General features: G+C 43.5%; 1 protein-coding gene across 2 annotated transcripts in view; it reads left to right on the top strand.

Annotated features, from left to right (window-relative positions):
• The first annotated feature begins 203 nt into the window (after window positions 1-203).
• The window catches only part of GOLM1 (golgi membrane protein 1), a 46019-nt gene continuing 30053 nt past the window's right edge, over window positions 204-16169 (top strand). The window contains exon 1 of one of the 2 annotated variants that reach the window (XM_048931530.1): window positions 204-596. The gene's annotated coding sequence lies outside the window, so the exon portion shown is untranslated. Of the gene's footprint in view, window positions 597-15010; window positions 15139-16169 lie in introns of those variants that run through there. The other variant, XM_048931529.1, reaches the window with a different exon arrangement.

The following is a 16169-nucleotide window of genomic DNA, read 5'->3' as shown; positions in this document are numbered from 1 at the left end:
AAAAGTGAATGAAGTGAGTCAAAGGGCTCAGTGACGAAGCTGACGTTGAAAAAAAGGGGAAGAAGTAGGTGGGCACTCAACCACCCTAAATACCACTGAGCATGCCCAAGGGGACATTAGTACATGTCTGTGAGACCTTGGAAAAGAGTGAGTACGTTTGCCAAAATGCTGCGTATGTGTATCTTAGCTGTATAAATGTAGAACCTGAACTCTGAGAGTGCACGCTTTCTTGTCAGTTTGCCCAGTGTGCATCGTGAGGAATAAAGGAATGCCACTTTGTAACACCACAGTGGAGTTAGAGATTTCTTCATGGATTTCAGATGACAATTTAGTTTTCCATTGCCTAACGTGCTCTTCCGTCTTCTCTTCTGCAAGCAAGTTATACCCTGGAGATACAGGTGACCGTTGTATTTACAGTTGACATTTGGTTGTAACAGAAAACGAAAACAGCCATTTATTCATGGATGAGATGCTGAGCGTGGAAACCCTGCTGCTGCACCAGATGGTGTTTACAGAGTTACCTAAAGAACAGGTGAAGTTGCCTTTGCGACCCTGCCGTAGTCATTCTCATGGAAATCCCACTGTGTTAGAGCTAGGTAAGTATTCCAGACTTACTCTAATGCTGTAAATTATTTCTCCCAGTTGCATAAGGCTTGTGAGAAAGAGCTGAGTGAAATACTCATCTTGCTTCTACTTTGCACAGCTTTTGTTGTATCCTCACCGAGAGGCTGTCTGCCAGGTGGTGGTAGTGCACTACTTTGTTTTTCTTTTTCAAATATCTGATCTGAAACCTATCAAAGTTAATGAAAACTTACAAGCTTCGATAGGAAGACTAAGAATATAAACCATGAAATTGATTTCTTCTGATGTCCGAAAGATCACTATTCAATGAGTTTCCTGGCTATTTTCTGATAATAGCTGTCCCTGCTTTTGAGTTACAGGTTGAAAGGACACATAACTTGATTCCCCAGAGACATGCTGCTGGGAGAAGGCACAACTTCAGAAAAAGTGCATGCAAAAGTATACTAAGTGAAGAAGGATAATAGAAATTTGCTATTTTGTTTAAAAAGAAGGCCTAGGCTGCCCAAAATCAAGACTATATCAGCTTCTGAAAAATCTTGCATTGCATGCCTGGTGGTGGTGTCACACTAGAGACACGTCGAACCTTCAGAAAATGACTGAAGATGATAAGGCACATACTATATTTCTACTCCTGAGTAACACACTCAAAAACTGAAGTTTGATTTAGACCATTTCACAGTACTGGAACAGAGCTTGTATCATAAATTAAAGCTCACACAGATATCAGAACAAAAACTTTTAAAGCAAAAGCAAACAGCAATTACAGTGCCACTGCTTCAGGTTCACTCCTCTCACAATGGTTCAGTGTCTGTAACTTGTGGAGGACAGATCTGTTTGTACTAAACAAACATTTCATAATGCAAAGAAGATCCACTTAGGTTGTCTTTATTTGTGATGATTAAAATTCTTCAATGAGCTAAAACAAGTTGTATCTTTAAATGGCTTTTGAAAAATTATTGGATGGAAAAGGAATGAGAGGAGGAAGGCAGTCTTAACTGTATTTTGTATCAACATTTTTGATGTAATGTTTTTTATAGTGAGGAATTAGGTACAAATTATTCCAGCATCACTACTGAAACTGAGTACCAAAAGCTACGTGGGGGAAATATCTTTGTTAATGCTTTCAACATCTTCTACATCTTTTGGGTAGTAATAGGCAGGAGCTGTTACACTTTATTTTGTTATGCCTATTAGAAGCTGTGAGACCCCAACTATCAATGATGGTTGTGTTAGTGGATGTTTAATTCTGAAGTGCTCTATGCCACTCAAGGTGCTGAAACTGGCTCATCTCACTCTGCCACTGCACTGATCAGGGAAAGTTGCAGTCTAATGTGCATCATTGAATTCTGCTATGCAGCAAGATTATTAGAAGTTAAATCTCTAAAGCTGATCTTAAACCTCTCCTATTGTCATCTATTATACTCCCCTCAACCCCTCAGGTCACTTTAATAAAGTTTATTTAGCTTTCTGACATTTCAGGCTTAAAAGAACAGCATGGGTTCTCATTGAGGCATGTAGAACACTTCAAACAAAAAGCATGGGGGAGATCTGTACTTTTAAGGATGCCTATGTCTGACCTAATAACGTGCCAACACCAGCTTTCTTTGATCCAAGACCAGCACTGTAACAGCTTGCTTAATTAGAAATGGCTGTACTATGGTAATGGTTTGTTGTTGTTGTTGTTGTTGTTTTGCGTTGTTTTTTTTTTACCCTCACATTTGGAGCACAGCTTCACCATACAATAATATCATGGAGGGAACAGAGGACAAGGTTCTTTCTGAATTGCATATAAAATGTAAAGCCAAGAACATTTCGATCTTGGAAGGAAGTTGCCCATCCCATCAGAGCTTTTTTATCCTTACTGAAAGCTTGCATTATCAGGCAAGAATAACATGCAGTGGTGCCATGATGCAGCAGAAGTTTTCTTCTGTTACGCAGTGAAATAGCAACTCACCTTGTACAGATTTGCTAAAATGTCTAAGAAGTTACGGTGTGTAGCAATTTGTTCTGGCATATAGCAAGTTTCCATAGATTTTTCATCAATTGTTTAGGTGAAGCTTGACAGTGCCACTGTGCTACATTCACGCACTTGCTCAGAAATTGCAGCATGGCTTTCAGTGGTTATTCTCAAACGTGCAGTGACTCAAACTGTGACAGTGAACAGGGGAGTGCTTTAAAGCACAGTGTTTCAAAAACCTTTATGATGTCATGTCAGTTTTTGTTATTTTCCCAGCGTACAGGTAAATATTCTTGTCTTGCTAGCTGTAGCTTCATAGTGTACTTCTATTTTTGTTGACATGGTAGCTTATGATTTCTGTTGCATTATATGTTACACATAAACACACCGGACATCAGCAGCTAAAAGGCAGGCATAGAACCTTAAATATATAAATAGGGTTACATATAAAAGACTATCATACTTATCAGTTATAAGTCTTGTGCAATGCAGATGTAAGGCCCTGTGTTTTCTGGGAGAGCTACAAAGTATAGGAATGAATGCCAGTTCTTGAAAAAAGTGCTACATCTTGAAACAGAAGTTGGAGATAACGGCACAAATCACAGCAGATACGCAGAGATTCACAAAAGAAGATTTTCTTCCAAATGCCTCATTGAATTGTCTTCTGTACTGGGGAAAAGGGGAAAGAGAAATCTTCAGATGTAATGACCTGGAGATGTCTTGGATCTTCTTTCTCATCTGAAATGGCAGCCACTCACAGGAGGTATAGGAAAATGTAACACAGCTAGCTAACAAACCTTTGGGGTGAATGGCACACAGATTGGAGTACTGCTGGGCCACCACCGCAAAATAAGTGAGAATATTTTCTCTCTCCCACATCCTAGAAGATTCTGGGGGCAGCCAAAAGTCTGTTGGCAGCATATGAAAAATAATCAGTGCAATTAGTCCCCTGCTTCTCAGGCACTGAGACAGTTTGTGCTGAGCTATTCTTCAAAGGGCTGTTGCATTCTAGTCTTCAGTGTATTATTTCAACCGCATTATTTTTAGAGCCTTCTAGTCTATAGAAGCCTATGAATGTTGGATTAGAGCCAACTGCTTTCTACAAGAGGTGGCCACAAATTGCTGCTCAGGCTTGTGCATGGGCTGACATGCAGATCAGATGAGCTCTGAGACTATTTTGGGTTGTATGTGCTTTTATGTGCTAAAGAGCAGTCAGCTTATGAAAAGTGCTTGTGTGTGGATTAGCATCAGAACTAAAGTAGTCCATGGCTGTGCAAAAGAATACAAATGAATTCCAGGAGTTAGTCTTAGCAAGCCAAAAGCAGGCAGAATAGCAGAGCCCTGACCATAGCAGGGCTTCTACTGCATGGCTCCTTCCAACATAAAGCAACAGGACCACATCTTTTGTCATGCACCATATCTTCGCGATTGCTGCTCTGAATAGCCTTTTGCCTGCTGTTTCCTAAACAAATTCAGTGATAGTTTTAGCATTGCAAGCATTATTCTTTCTACCACTGCTTCTCTGTGTATCAGCAGTCCCCTTAAAATAATCTAATCTAGGGGAAAAACAGTACATAATATTGAACAACATTTCTTCTCAGTGGTAACTGAGAAAGAAATGGTGGAGGAAGGTCCCAGAAAACTTGGTGTTCTTGTACTCTTATACTCTCACTCAGTTTCCTGAAGATGATGTTCTGATGCTTGTGGGGATTGTAGGCAACTGATGCATTTTCTGTAGCTGTGTAAATCAGAGTCAGTTGAAACACAAGAATTGTAAGATCAGATTAGCATCTATGTATTTGTATATAGATGGCAATATTAGCGTTAGGTGGATTGTTGAGCTAGATGATCTTTGATGTTTTTTCCAATCCTAATGATTCTACGATTCTATTTATTTTTCAGTGAGACAGGGCAGATTTTTAGGTTTGTCTAGAATGGTCTGGAGATCTCAATCTCACCATTGCTATAGTGAGCAGCAGATATTAAGCTAGAGTAGTGAATGAATATCCTCAAAACATTCTTGTAGTATGTATGTCATGGTTTTACGATTTTTGGTTATTGGTATACCTCATCATAACATCATGTAGTGCACTGGGAGTTAAAGAGTTAATGCTCCAGTTCCGGGTACCTGTCCCATAAGAGAAGAAGGACTACATATCCTAGAGGACTTTGTGTTCAGAGAGGAGATAAAACCCCTGGCAAGGTCTCATGACCCTTTTCCCTTTTGGTCCCCACAGTGTGTGAGCTCCCCAGATTGTCTCACCTCAGCATTAGAGTAAGGCCTTCAGTTTTTAGACACTCTTTCTCTCATTTTACTTGATTTATTAGCTCCGGTTCTAATTATATCGTATTATATTGTGTTATAGCACATTATCTTGCCCTTTGTTATCTTATTTAGTAAATTAATTTGTTTCTCCTCAGATCATTTCTGCTGTTTGCTTTTTTTTCTAGACCGATCTCTCTACTCTTTTTCCTTTTTTCATGCTTCCCTTTTACGGGGCGCAGATCTGCAGGTCTCTCCATCCCACTAGTCACAGAACCAGCCCATAAACCACGGACAGTGTACTATCCATATTTTCATAGAATCATAGAATCAGAGAATGGTTGGGTTGGATCATCAGGCTCCAACCCCCTTCTGCAGGCAGGGCCACCAACCTCCACATTTAATACTAGACCAGGCTGCCCAGGGCCCCATCCAACCCAGCCTTGAACAGCTCCAGGGACAGGGCATCCAAAGCCTCTCTGGGCAGCCTGTTCCAGCACCTCACCACTGTCTTGTTAAAGAATTTTCCCTGGATATCCAACCTAAAATTTTCTTCCTTCAACTTAAAATCATTTCCCCTTGTCCTGCTGTTATCTACCCTTGTAAAGAGTTGGCTCCCCTCCTGTTTCTAGGCTCTCTTTAGGTACTGGAAGGCTGCAGTGAGGTCACCCCGCATCTTGTTCACTCTAGGCTGAACAAGCCCAGCTCCCTTAGTCTGTCTTCGTAGGGGAGGTGCTCCAGTCCTCTGATCATCTTTGTGGCTCTCCTCTGGACTATCTCCAACAGCTCTCTGTCTTCTTTGTATTGGGGGCCCCAGACCTGGATGCAGTACTCCAGATGGGACTTCAGGAGGGTAGAGTAGGGAGGGACAATCACCTCCCTGTCCATGCTGGCCACCCCTCTTCTGATGGAGCCCAGGATACCATTTCTGAGCTGCAAGAGCACACTGCTGGATCATGTTAAGTTTTTTATCCATCAGGCCCCTGAGGTCCTTTTCTGCAGGGCTACTCCCAATGCTCCTGCCAGTCTGTTTTGCCTGGGATTCCTCTGTCCCAAGTGCAAAACCTTGCACTTGGCTGTGTTTAACCTCTTTAGATTCACCCAGGCCCACCTTTCCAGTCTGTTTTGTCCCTCTGAATGGCATCCCTTCCTTCCACTGTGTCAACCGCACCACTCAGCTTGGTGTTGTCAGCAAACTTGCTGAGGCTGCACTCAATTCCATCATTGATGTCATTGATAAAGATGTCAAAGAGCACCGGTCCCAAGACTGGTGCCTGGGGAACTGGTCCCTAGGGAACACAGCTTGTTACCAGCCTTCACCCAGACCTTGATTTTCATGCACTGCATCTCAAGCGAAGAGTTTATTAAGCACCATAGGCTTTTTGACTTGAGATTGAAAATCAAATCTGAAAATACAATAACCAGCTGATTGAATAGTACTTCTAAAAATACTGTTTATTTTTGCAAACATCCTAATTTTGTAACATCTGTTCATTAGAAGGAACAAAAAGGGAATGTCCTGCTAACAGGAACAGTGACTCTGGAGAAAGTTTCTCACTGGTGTTTTGGGTGTAGAAGTATTTGAGCAGTTGCTCACAGTTGATGTGGTTTTGTATAGTTCATCCTGTTCACAGGTATAAACACGAGTGAATGCTAACAACCTCAAGAAATCCCCCAAAGAGAAAATTCAGCAGATACCCACACTATGTGATTAATACCACCTGGTGGTTATCTCCACAAACTACAATTCTTGTTTGCTGACCAGTTTCACCTCCTCAGATAACAGTGATGCAGAATCAATTGATTTTTATATATTTATCTATTTAATCCTGTTGTGCAGCACCAATTCTTGCAGGTTTGCAGAAGTAACAGACTATCATAAGGGCTGTGCTTAAGCTGAACTTTCAGATTTTGCTCTGGTACCCAGGTCTGTACAGCACAGAAGCTAGAATAATGTGTCACATTCCAAAGGTGACACTTCCTTACTTCTGCTGCTGTGATGGGAATGCAGTCACCTCATTCTCCTAGTTTCAGTGGCATTCTGTACATACCATCTTTGAACTGCTGATAGCAATAAGAGATTTGACTTAAGTAGCCAGTGAGCTAATTTTGGCAGCAGCATCAGCGCAAGTGTGGACAATTAGCTATCAGCCCTAGCGGAAATAAATGTTTTGCTTTGTCTTTGTACTAAATCACTTGTAAGGCTGTCATTCTCTATTAGCTTGCTCTTGTGAGCCATGAGATTACAAATTTGACACCGATGTCTCACAGGAACTAGTTCCACAAAACAAAGCATTGACTTCAAATGAGCAACTAACCATGTGAAACTTGTCATTTGAACTTCTGTGATTTTGGTAGAACATAGGGGTTTTTTTTGTTTGTTTGTTTGTTTTTGTTTGCTTGTTTCTGTCTTGCTAATAGTCCTGCATTCAGAGCCCTCAGTTGCTAGATAGTTCTGTTTCCCACTTTCCATTTCACAAGTACAGCCAAATCATGCGTGACAAATTGGTGGCTTTTTATGATGGAGTTACAGCATCAGTGGATAAAAGAGGAGCAACTGACATCATCTACCTGTGCAAAGCATTTGACACTGTCCCGCATTACATCCTGGTTGCCAAATTGGAAAAAAATGGATTTGGCAGATGGAACATTTGCTGGATAAGGAATTGGCTGGACGGTCACACTGAGAGTTGTGGTCAGTGGCTCTGCATCCAAATGAAGACTGGTGATGAGTGGTGCTCCTCAGGGATTGGTGTTGAGACTGGCTTTATTTAACATCTCCGTAGGTGATATGGACAGTGGGATTGAGTGCACCCACAGCAAGTTTGAGATAACACCAAGCTGAATGGTGCACTTGACACGCTAGAGGGAAGGGATGCCACTCAGAGGAACCTGGACAGGCTTGAGAGGTGAGCCTGTGACAGCCTCATGAAGTTCAACAAGACCAAGTACAAGATTCTGCATCTGGGTTGGGATATTTTCAGGCACAGATACAGGTTGGGCTGAGAATGGCTTGAGAGCAGTCCTGAAGAGAAAGATTTGGGGGTATCAGTTGATGAAAGAATCAACATGAACCAGCAATGTGTACTTGCAGCCCAGAAAGTGAACCGTACCCTGAATTGCATCAGAATTGTGACCAGCAGGATGAGGGAGATGATTCTGCCCCTCTATGCTATTCTCATGAGACTCCACCTGGAGTACAGTGTCCAGTTCTGGAGCCCCCAGCACAAGAAGGACATGGAATTGTTGAACTGGGTCCAGAAGGCCAAGAAGGTGCACAGAGGGCTGGAGCATTTTGCCTTTGAGGCTGAGAGGGCTGGGGATCTTCAGCCTGGAGAAGAGAACATTTGGAGGAAACCTTATACAGGCCTTCCAGTACCTGAAGGGGGCCTACAGGAAAGTTGTGGAGTGACTTTTTATTAGGGCAGGCAGTGAAAGGACAGGGGAAAATAGCTTTAAACAGGAAGAGAGTAGATTTACACTAGAAGTCAGAAGAAATTCCTCACTGTGAGGGTGGTCAGACACCAGAACAGGTTGGCCAGTGAGGTTGTGGATGCCCCCTCCCTGGAAGCATTCAAGGCCAGGCTGGATGGGACTTTGAGCAGACTGGTCTGGAGGCATGTGTCCCTGCCTCCTCCTAGAGGGAACATTAAGTGTACGTCCTGCAAAATGTAGGCCATAGAAGAGCATATATTGACTGGAAAGCCCTTTTGTTATTGTTGTTGTTCGTGGTTTTTTTTGCATAAAAACAGACCCTGAGTGTGCACATCAGCCAGTAAGAACTTAGAAAAAATGAATGCATGCACACTCGCACACTGTGCAGAAGATTACACTATTTCCTATCTGTTTTTGGCAAATGTGTTTTAAATGTGGTGTTTCATATCTTGTAATATCACTACACCTTTGAAAAATGTAGCCTGGATTTTAGATGTTCTTCCTTGACAGGAGGAGAAAAGCGGCAGGGGAAATCACCCAGTTTTTTTGTTATTTCATAGAATCATAGAATCATAGAATCACCAAGGTTGGAAAAGACCTAAAAGATCACCCAGTCCAACCGTTCACCTATTCCCAATAGCTCCTACTAAACCATGTCCCTCAACACAACATCCAGCCTTTCCTTGAACACCTCCAGGCTCGGTGACTCCACCACCTCCCTGGGCAGTCCATTCCAGTGCCTGACCACCCTTTCTGAAAAGTAATACTTCCTCATGTCCAGCCTGAATCTCCCCTGCCGTAGCTTGAAGCCATTCCCTCTGGTCCTATCACTAATGACACGAGAGAAGAGGCCGACCCCCAGCTCACTACAACCTCCCTTCAGGAAGTTATAGAGAGCAATAAGGTCTCCCCTGAGCCTCCTCTTCTCCAGGCTGAACATTCCCAGCTCCTTCAGCCTCTCCTCATATGGCCTGTGTTCCAGACCCCTCACCAGCTTTGTTGCCCTCCTTTGAACACGTTCCAGGGCCTCAATATCTTTCTTGCAGTGAGGGGCCCAAAACTGGACACAGTACTCGAGGTGCGGCCTCACTAGTGCTGAATATAGGGGAACAATTTGGGGTCATTGGGAGTAATAGTATGGTAAAAATGACTAAACCTACTCTTATCCAAATATGGCTAATGCCTTTCTCCAATAATTTGAAACTTTATGGCTCTGCTGGTTGATGATGACCAGACATTATTTTGGTAATGTGTCTCCAGAAGATGATCTCATGACTGATTTTGAAGATCTTGTTCTATTAGGAGGTTTTCAGAAATGGAAGAAGCAGACTGATGTTTTTGATTTCTCTATTTTAATTTGTTTTTCTTTTTACGAAAAAGATAAAAACGGTTGGATTGTTTCAGCTTGCCATTTGGCAGAAAAGCATATGAGTAAATAAACAAATGGTTCAAGTAAGTCTATTTCTCTCCTAAATCTTTAGAGTTGTTATTTCTCTGTGATATAAGGAAATTTAAAATGGTATTTAAAAAAAAAAAAAAGAAAAAAAAAAAAGGTCTTTGATGGTGAAACAGAAAAGAAACTGGGATGTAGGACTGCCACGAGGAAGTCTGAAGAGGTCAGATCTACTTCAGTTACTATCAGACAGTATTAAACATCTTAGGTAAGACATGCACAGATGTAGACTGTTTTGCTGATTTTAAATCCTCCATTCTCAGTTTGATTTCAAAAGGGAGTAGAGCACAGCAACAAGAGTGTTGATGTCAAAAAATGAAATCTGCATCTCTAGCACAGTGAAGAACTGTTTTTTTTCTTGGTCTTTTCCCACTGTCCCTACTGAAGATGTTTTGACTAGAAAGGACGCAAGACGAAATCTTTGACTTTAAAATGAGAGACCAAACTCTTTTGACAATGCAGGGATAGGGTTTACCTGAAGGAAAAGTGAGCCCAGCTGACATCATAATTCAACAGTTTCAGTTAAATTCCAGAATCCCACTGTAAGCTTAGGATCTACTTCAACAGATTTTCCTTGCACTCTTCTCCTTTCTGCCTAAGTTCTTTTTCATTGTGGTTGTTTCGTTTTGTTGTCTTATTTTCCTTTTTGGAGGGGAAAGGAGCAGGAGAAGAATTATGCTTAAGCTGCATTCGACCTGGACATGCTGAATAAGCTCGTTGTTATGATGCTCTGTGTGTCCAAAAAAATGAGTCAAAAGTGAATAATGCTCTAAGATTTGCTTTTCTTCTAGGCCTGAAACTGGTATTACACTTACAGTTCTTCTGCATTTATAATTGTAAGACAATTTTTTTCATTAGTTATTGTGGTATATATTTTATATGAATATATTGTGTTTTCATAATGAGAAATAATACCAACTTTCAATTACTACCTGATAAAAACTTCCATAAAAAGCTTTCTATAAAAACTGTCCGCAAGAAAAACAAATCCTTTTCAATCCTCATGTTGCAGCAAGGATGTAAGATATCACCCAAGATAATGCCAGTTCATGGGTTTGTAAAATATAGGATACGCATTCAGTACATGGTGCTATTAGAAATAGTTAAAATGACATCTAAGCGTTTGATTTTTAATTTCATTTAAAAAATACCAAGGGCCTCCTGTACTATATACAGAAGAAAAGTGAATGCCATAACATATCTGCACCACATCTACATCTTTTCCTTGACTATGAGTTGGAGACTTATTTTCAAACCTAAGATTTTAAATGATGTGCCAAGGGCTTCACAGAAATTAATGGCAAGGATATGATTAGAATCAGAGTATTTAAAATCTGTTAACTCCCTCTAGACTATTGCTTTCTTGACTGACTAATGTTGCAATGACTCTTAATATATTTTTTAAATTTCTACTTCTGGAAGTATTTGAGAAATGACCTGAGAAATGCAGCTCATGTCTAACAATTTGTGAGCGAGATAAATTCACAGAATCGTTGTGAATTTCACAATCATAAAATGATTTGGATTGGAAAACATCTCAACGATCATCCAGTTCCAAACCCCTGTCATGGGCAGTGCTGTTTCTCCCACTAGCTCAGGCTGCCCACAGCACTATTCAGCCTGGCACTGCATGCTTCCAGGATGAGGCATACACAGCTTTTTTGGGCAGCCTGTGCCAGTGCCTCGTTGCTTTCTGAGTGAAGAATTACTTCGTAACACCTTACTGAAATTTCCCCTCTTTCTGTTTAAAGTAATTCCCCCTTGTCTTATTATTATCTACTTGCATAAAAGTTGGTCTTCCTCCTGCTTCTAAGCTCCTTTCAAGTACTGGAAGATTCACTGAGCTCTCCCCTCAGTCTTCTCCAGGCTAAACTCAACTCTTTCAACCTTTCATCATAGGAGAGGTGCTCCAGCCCTCTGATCATCTTTGTCAGCCTCCTCTTGACCCTTTCCAATAGCTCTGCATTCCTCTTCCTGATCAAATAGGAATGCTACAGCGTCCATGGGAAATGTATTCATAGTAGTTATGTATTACCTGTGTATGTGCAGGTATGTACAAATTATCATAATAAAGGTCAGAGACAAAGGTAGACAAATTTGTGAGTGAACCTCTTGGGGTTGAGGGCATTAATATACTCATTTTCCAAGGAGTATCTGCAAAGCTGTGTGACTTAAAAAGTACTTCCTCTCAAATAGGCAGAAACCAACCTGTACTGATACTTGTGGTTATTCCTTCCCAGGTGCAAGTCTCTATACTTGCTTTGTTAAACTTCATCTGTTTTCTTGCTGTCCAACTCTCCAGTCTGTCCAGGTCTTGCTGAATGGCAGCACAGCCTTCTGCTGTGTCAGCCATTCCTTCCAGCTTTGTATCATCACCATACTTACTGAGGGTGGACACTATCCCCTCATCACGGTCATAAATAAAAACATGGAACTAGACTGGACCCAGCACCAACCCCTGAGGAACACCGCTAGTCATAGGTCTCCAAGTAGACTCTGCCCCAACAATCACAACCCTCTGTGCTCTGCCAGTCAGCCTGTTCTCAACCCACCTCACCATCCACTCATCTATCCCACACTTTCTCAGCTTCATTAGGATGTTGTGGGGGACAGTATCAAAAGCCTTGCTGAAGTCAAGGTAGACAACATCCACTGCCCTCCCCCACCTACCCACCTAGCCATCCTAGAAGGCTCTGAAGTTGGTCAAGCACAATTTTCCCTTGGTGAACCCATGCTGACTACCCCTAATAACTTTCTCTTCCAGTTGCTTGGAGATGGCATCTAAAACAAGCTGTTCCACCACTTTTCCAGGGCAGAGGTAAGATGGACTGGCCTGTAGTTTCCCTGATCCTCTTTCTTGCCCTTTTTGAAGACCAGGGTGACACTGGCTATCCTTATCTTCAGGCACCTACCTCTCCCATTCCCCAAGACGTCTCAAAGATGATAGAGAGCAGATAGAGAGAGGGCAATCACCCCTGCCAAGTCCCTCACCACACATAGATGCATCCCAATTGGGACCATGGATTGGTGTACATTGATCCCACCAAGATGCTCCCCCTCCTCAACCAGAAGGAAGCTCTCAATTTCCCAGATTCTCTCTTTTCCCTTCAGGGTTCAGGAGCCCTGAGGGGGAGTCTCTGAAGTGAAGACTGAAGCAAAGAAGGTGTTCAGCATCTCTGCCTTCTCAGCATCCCCCATTATGAGGACACTTCCCTTGCTCAGCAGGGGACTCACATTATCCCTACTCTTCCTTTTACTATTAACATACTTAAAACAAAACAAAACAAAACAAAACCTTCTTATTATCCTTTATCTCCTTTGTCAGCTTCAGCTCCAGGCGAGCTTTAGCCTTTCTTGTTGCTTCCCTGAAGGCCCTGACAGCAGTCCTATTCTCTTCTCAAGAGGACAGGCCCTTTTTCCACATTTCATAGACATTATTCTTCCTTTTGATCTTATCCACCAGCTCCTTGCTCATCCACACAGATCTCTTGCCTCCCTTCCCTGATTTCCTACTGTTACGGATGCACTGATCTTGAGTTTAGAAGAAGTGCTGTTTAAATGATGCCCAGCTCTCACAAGTCCCCTTAGCTTCTAGCACTCTTAACCCATGAGATACCTCCAAGTAGGTCTAGAAAAAGGTCGAAGTTGACTCTCTGAAAGTCCAGGGCAGCAGTCCTACTTCTTGCTAACTTACTTCTTCCACTCAAGATCTTGAACTCCACCACCTCATGATTGCTACATCCCAAGCTGCCCCCAACCTTCATAAGCCTAACAAGCTCATCCCTGTTAGAAAGAACAATGTTGCTGTTACTGAACTCCTCTGCAGCTTAACATTGACATGCACTGCTGTTGGCTTCAAAGAAATCAGGATACAGTTCTGAAAGACCACAGAAGCATTGTGCATATTTTGCAATCGGGAAACTGTGTTGAACTCTCTGCTGCTATGTCCCATCCATTTTTTCTTGCAGACCAAAATGAGAGATTTTCTTTCAAGAATTCTTTGTTTTATCACAAAACTTAAAGGCAAGGCTTCCCTTTTTCTCAGTTTTCTGTTAAAATGCATGCCTATTCATTTAAAAGATGATACGTGTTTGCTAATGTTGAATGTTCAACCATCCTTTATGCAACACCTGTTGTAACTGCAGCCTACGCGTTAGTTAACAGAGAAAGTAAAGATGACCATCAGTAGACAGAATAAATAAATAGAACAGGATTTATTATGATGACCTATTTTTTTTACACAAGAGCCGTTGCTCTGCAGCTCTGAGCTATTCATAATCTCCTCTCTGTCAGTATCAGCTACTGATACTTCCTAAAACACCAGCAGGTGTTGAGTACTGATAAGTATTTTGAACTAGTTCTGCTACCATCATTGTCCTTCAATGTCTTTAGGACCACTTTGTGCAGACTGCATATGCTGCAGCAACTGAACTCTAGTAATTTATTCTCATTGGATCCACACTGCAGACAGTGCTGAACCTGCAACGTTCCTGTTGAAGACAGCTTTTTGTCAGCGAGCTCGTGATACAACAGCCACTTCTGTGTCTGAGACCCTGTATTTGCAAGCTGTGGGAAGAGCTGAAAATCTCCTGAGGCATGGAAGTAACTGAGTATGTCCATAGAACTTCTGGCTGTAAGCAAGATGGGGAAAATTAAACAGTACTTCCAGCTGCAGGCAGCCTTTCTATTTTCTGCTTGCACAACGATTCCTAGTAAGTACTTTTATTGGTGTTTATTTTTACCATCCTTCTGTTCTAACATAAGTGAGCCACTTTCTTACGGTCACTGTATTTGTACGAATCAAATTACTGCACCCAGCCCATTAAGGGAATTTATCTCAAAATAGTAACTTTTGCTGAAGAGATGCAGTTCTCCCGCACAGCCCGTGAACCAGCTGCTGCAGCTCCGTGCTCTGCTCTCGCTCAGCTATGTTCCACTCAGAGAAGCCAACGGGCAAAAGCAATGTTCAGAACCAGACGGTGGAAAGCGTTCAGCTGAATGACTAACAATGGAACAGACACGTTCTCCAACCATTCAACGTTCTGGTAGCAAAAACCACCCGTAAACGGGTTAGAACAGCTCTGCCCAGTCTCACCTCGCTCCGATTTTGGCTTTCCGCTTTTGGCTTTCCGCATATGACACGCCACCGCCTGCGGTCACGATCGGACCGGTAGCAGGGAGCTGCTGTCCTCCACCCACAGTGCGCGGTCGCCCGAAGCCGCCCCCCAGCCCGGCGCAGCCCCGCTCCGCGGCGCTGGGTGAAGTCAGTCCCCGCCCGCGCTGCCCCGCTGCCCGCCAGACTTCCTCCGCGCCCCGCTCCGCACTTCCTGCCCCCCGCCCGGCCGCCAGCACCGCCCTCCCCGCGGGAGGCGCCGGGGGCTGTGGGGGGCGCGGCAGCGGCCGCCTTCCTGCTCCGGCCGAGGCAGCCCGGCGGCAGAGCGCGGTGAGGTGAGCTTGGGTTGCCGGCAGCAGGCGGGGCCGGGCCGGAGCGGGGCTTCGCGGGGCCGTGCCGGCGGAGAGGGCAGGTGCTGGGGGTGGCTGTGCCCGCGGGTCCCCCCGCCAGACCCCTCCGGACCGGGGGGAGGCGAGAGAGTCCGCCCCGGATGGGGCCGCGGGTGGCGGCCCGCTTTGCTCCGTGCCCGCAGCCTCTGCGTCCCGGGGGTCTTGTATGGGCCGGGGCCCCTCGGTAGCTCCGCGTACTGCAGTGGGGTACGGATAACGTTGTGATTGAAGTGAGGTGGCAGTGACGGGTTCCGGCGGCAGCCCGGCGGCAGAGCTTGGAGGCGCCGTCCTGCGGCGGGGACTGCCCGCCCCTGTGCCAGCTCGGGCTGCTGCTCAGTCTGCCAGTCAGTTCCGCTCTCCCAGTCCAAGCGTGTCTTAATCGCACTGTGCTTGATGAATGGCTGCTTGATATGTGTTTTTTTTCTTTGTTTATTTTCTGTTGTTTTTTTGTTTTTTGTTTTTGTTTTTTTTTTTCCAGTGTGGGGTTATGTGTTTTACAGTGAAACTGTACTTGTGGTTTTACAGGAGTGGAAGGGGTGACGTGATATTGTGGTTCCTGTGCTGTACATATAAGCTTACTCTATTCCTTTTCCTTTTATTAATCTTTAAGGGCAAGCAGGGGTCCTTTCAGTTTTGATAATTTCAAAATATTTCATTTTGTATGGAAAAGTGCCTAAGACAAACCATATCCTTTAAAAGAAATTAGCAATCTGGCTGACAGTGAACTGTTCTCATGTGTAACTTTTTTTGCTTGGTGTTGTTCTTATATGGAAGTATTCTGGATTCTCAGCTGCCTGAGAGTCATGTGGGGGTGTCAAAAACCATAGCTCTGCTTGGGAACTCTCCTTTGGATTAATTAAGAGGCAGTGCACAGTGGGCCTTGATCTGAAAAATAGCCAGTGAGGTGGTGGTAGCCATCAGCCACTCCCTTAGCAGGAGCCTTCTCCATCCGTTCATGTTCTGATCTGTTATTTGTG

Source organism: Lagopus muta, chromosome Z (genome assembly GCF_023343835.1).
Source record: "Lagopus muta isolate bLagMut1 chromosome Z, bLagMut1 primary, whole genome shotgun sequence".
Taxonomy (NCBI): Eukaryota; Metazoa; Chordata; class Aves; order Galliformes; family Phasianidae; genus Lagopus; species Lagopus muta.
The sequence above is the reverse complement of the archived record's forward strand: the minus strand, read 5'-3'. Positions and strand labels throughout refer to the sequence as shown.